The following is a 4,520-nucleotide window of genomic DNA, read 5'->3' on the forward strand; positions in this document are numbered from 1 at the left end:
TGTGTACCTTTTCAGCTGAATCTAACTCAATTCAGCATCGCTTTCTCATTCTCTAGGAAATAGAACAGTGGTCAGTAACCCCATTAGCTATGAGTGCCGTCGGTGGGACTACAAAATGGTCATTGGTGTCGTTGGTTTTACCATGGAAAGGCACAGTTATAAAATAAAGAATAAAAGAAGGAAAGACATAAAATGAGAAAAGGTTGGTAGAAAGGAAAGACTGGAAGGTAAGAGAAAAAAACAATATTTGAGAATACCAATAACAATTGACTTTGGGCCACTTAGATTCTCCAGAGCTAATACTTAAATTTACAAGAATTAGATCTGCCAAATAATCACAATTTTTGAGGTCCTTGTAGGCAGGTAGAAGAATGCTAAACAGAGAAAAAGAAAAGAATGAAATATAGCACTTTTGACTTTCAGAGGTTATGTTTTAGTTAAACATGTCAGTCTAGCTCCTAAACAAATAGGTAATTCACAATAATATCTGTGCAAACTATGGTGAATTAGGTTAGATTGCAGAATCAATTTGGAAGCTTTTTCAAGTGTATAACTAAAATTTCTGTGAGTCACAGCTGTTTTCCCCTAAATCAGTTCCAATGGGACATACATCTAAGCACAGCACTATCTGAACAAAATGATGCCTTCTGCATTGAAGATATCTTGGATATTTTATTTCACACTAAAATTAGGAACAAAATGGCAAAGCTGGTCATAATTTCCCCATATTGTGACCCCTGCTTAATTATCATTCTTTAACTGAATTTAAGAGGCTAATTTTGAGCATTTTTAGGGGGAAAGAAAGATACTGACCTTCTAACATGAGTGTTATGAAGGAATAAGTAGTGAACTATAAGGTACTTAAAATGGAGACCTTAGAACTTCCTCAGAAGCTTCCATATTTTATGCATTGCCTTATATACACACAATACTAGTTTGGATTTCCGTAACGTGGACATAATTTGTTGTTGCTTATCAGCTTGTTTTGGATTTTTTTGTGTAAAGGAAGTCTAAATGTGACAGTTATGAAACATACTAGTTGTTATCAGCACGTTTTGGCAGTCTCTTTGGTAATGTTGGTTCTGGTTCTAGCTCTGTTTATAGTTTAAAGAACAATGGGAAATAAGATGTTTGCTTTTATCACAAACAAGAGAAGGGCACAGAGAGTCGAGCTGCATATATTATGACATATTCTATTAGAGATGTGTAATATTGTAGCTGATTTAATTCAACTGATCAGTAAACTAGGTCCTGTTGGTTCACATTTTCTGCCTTCCCTCTTCTTTTCAATCTTACAATCTCCTGATAAATTTTTTTTAATAAGAGTCTTTTCCTTTTTTGTTCTATAATATTCCCAGTCTATTTTTCCAAAGTAGAACAGCATACTTCTGAATTTTTATCTACTCTAGAATTTTTTGTTTCTTAAGATTTTATATTATTTATTTGTTCCATACCTATATTGTTTGTGAAGAACTATAATTTCCACACTTTTTTTTTTTTTTTTTTTTTGGCTAGGTTTTAAACTTTTTGTTTCAACACAGAGGAAGCTTGGAAATTTGGCCACTTAATACTTTTATGACTGAGAGATAAAGTTAAGGCTCTTTTTCTGAGAGAATGTAAATATATACCTACGTATGCATATGTCATTTTTATTGAACTTAAGCTTAGCCACTAAAAGAACATTCACTATCTGGTCTTTCTTTTGCATTTTTTCACCTTCACCCTCAGGCCCTGGAGCATCTGGCTTCTCAAGATCTGGGTCGAGTCCTTCCTATATCATTTTGTTTCTTATTGCCTTTACGGGGACACCCACTTGAGCCATTTTGAGATATCTGGCTTATGTTGGATCCTTGCCTACAGTTAAGATATTTTCTGCTGTTACTTCACTTTCCTGTGGTCATGAGTCTTGTAAATGTGATTTCTCTGAAGTGGTTTCAGAATGTGATTCATTTGTTGATACTAGTGACACTTACATGAGATACTTCAAATGAGACATCATCTAGGCCTGGGATAGAGGACAACTTTGCATCTAAAATATTGACAGTTGTTTCAACTTGTTGGATACGAAGAAAAAGGTGCTAATTTCTCCTCACAAACAATAGAAAAGCAATTAAGGAACTGTACAGTATGCACCACAAACTAGTTAAGAAAGGCCATCATTCTTTCCTGTTGAATAGCTGGCACCTTGGTCAGTTCTGTTCCTGAATCCATGAGATCAAACCTGTCCTCATCCATCTCCTCAGTAGGTGGGGGACCCAGGGATTGCCCAGAAACCCCTCACCGACATGTCCTCGCCCTGCCCACATTTTCTCAATAAGACCTTTCTACATTCCTATGAATTCTTCTCGCACGTTAGAGATGATCTCAATACCTGTTCATTTAAAATGAGGAACTATAACAATTTCACCTTGAAATTCAGTTACTTTTAGGGCTTTCACGTTTCTCACCTGGGAATCTACAGATATTTTTCCAGAGGACAAGCCAAGGGACTGGCAACAATTTTCTCTTCTGGCATGAAACTGAGTCCAAAGACTAATTATCATCAACCCAAACCCCATAATTTCTATCACAGAGCATTGCCTAGCAAACCTTAACAATTCCTGGAGGAAGGATTTTTCACTGTAAAACTTCTGTTGGACATCATTTTGTTGGCAGAGCTGTAGCACAAGATTGGTTGCACTGTCTCTGTTTTCCATCAGAGTGATTGGGTACATGAGGCAAATACCTGGTGTGGCCTCTAAGCCCAGGTGGTCTGTTCACAGCGATAGGCTTGTCCTCAACAGTATTCTCTGTGTTGCTAATTGTTATAATCCCCTATTTCTCAGTCTGGTGTATTCTCCTGGCTCTCCATAAATGTCTCTTTAAATTCACGGGAGGTATCTAGAAAATTTCCTTCTAATTTGGTGAGAGAGTATTACTGTTTTGTTACATGAACTTTTCAGATCAGAGAGGTTACCATTCTTATGTATAGTTTAGTCATCTTAGCATTAACCCATATCTGGAGAATTTGTATGTATGCCTGATGTAATACTTCATCTTGAGCTTGAAATGAAAATAAATAGGACATTTCTCAAAACTGAGGGGAGAAATAAAATGAGCTAGTGTTTATTGAGTAGCAATTTTATATCATATATTTTTACATATATTATTTCACTTAATTCCCAAAACAACATTGTGAGGTGGACATTACTATTCTTGGGTTTACACACAAGGAAAACAATACCTAGAAGTAAGTGATGGTGTCGCACTTAAAAGTCTGTCCACGGAATTGCCATATTACCCAGCAATCCCTCTTCTGGGTATCTACCCAAAAAATCTGAAAACATTTAGAGATAAAGACACGTGTGCTCCAATGTTCATTGCAGCTTTGTTTACGGTGGCCAAGACATGGAAACAACCAAAATGTCCTTTGATAGATGAATGGATAAAGAAGTTGTGGTATATATACACGATGGAATACTATTCGGCGGTAAGAAAAGATGATATAGGAACATTTGTGACAACATGGATGGATCTTGAGAGTGTAATGCTGAGCGAAATAAGTCAGACAGAAAAAGCAGAGAACCATGTGATTTCACTGATATGTGGTATATAAACCAAAAACAACAAAAGAACAAGACAAACAAATGAGAAACAGAAACTCATAGACACAGACAATAGTTTAGTGGTTACCAGAGGGTAAGGGGGGTAGAGGGTGGGGGGTGGGAGATGAAGGTAAGGGGGATCAAATATATGGTGATGGAAGGAGAACTGACTCTGGGTGATGAACACACAATAGGATTTATAGATGATGTAATACAGAATTGTACACCTGAAATCTATGTAATTTTATTAACAATTGTCACCCCAATAAATTTAATAAAATAAAATTAAAAAAAAAAAGTCTGTCCACATGACTTCAAAGCTCATGATCTTTTCATAAAAACTTGCTTCATTTTTATTGTCAAAGATGTAGCAGAAATTTTCCTATGTCCTGAATCTGAGAAGAAAACTGAGCAGATATCCTTATTTTCTCTCATCGCTTGACAGATTACCCTAGTCAGTAAGGCCACTCATCCTAAAACTGTCCTCACATGTATCTACAGAAGCATCAGCTCCTATTTTTACCTCAGTCAATTCCAACATCTTTATGTCCCTAAGCAATGAATGACCTTTTTTCATATTTGTTCTAAACAAACATTAGAAGATTTTATTCCAGTTAATTGGGTGATATGTAAGTTTAAGTCAAACAATTCACAGTGGGAAATCTATCTTGTGTTAAAACAAAAACACAAATAATATTTCTGGAGCATATTAAAACTGTATTACTTAAAAATTAATCATCATTTCTATGCTACCTATGTAATCATAATTCCCATACACTTTGAATACATATATGCTTGTAGGATCAGTTTAAAATAATCACTCATAAGATGAATAGGTATCCTGATTTGAAAATGATTCAGATATTCTTAGAAAGTGTTCCAAGAAGGATTATCTTCAGTATTAAGAATTACTGCTTGTTACTGGGGGTCTGTGTT

At 35.5% G+C, this 4,520-nt stretch overlaps 1 pseudogene; it reads right to left on the minus strand.

Annotated features, from left to right (window-relative positions):
• Positions 1–1,664: 1,664 nt before the first annotated feature.
• Positions 1,665–2,235, minus strand: LOC109456561 (WASH complex subunit 3 pseudogene; annotated as a pseudogene).
• Between the last annotated feature and the right edge of the window lie 2,285 nt (positions 2,236–4,520).

The sequence above is a fragment of the Rhinolophus sinicus genome, chromosome 1 (genome assembly GCF_057876585.1).
Source record: "Rhinolophus sinicus isolate RSI-liver-muscle chromosome 1, RSI-T2T, whole genome shotgun sequence".
NCBI classification, from domain to species: domain Eukaryota; kingdom Metazoa; phylum Chordata; class Mammalia; order Chiroptera; family Rhinolophidae; genus Rhinolophus; species Rhinolophus sinicus.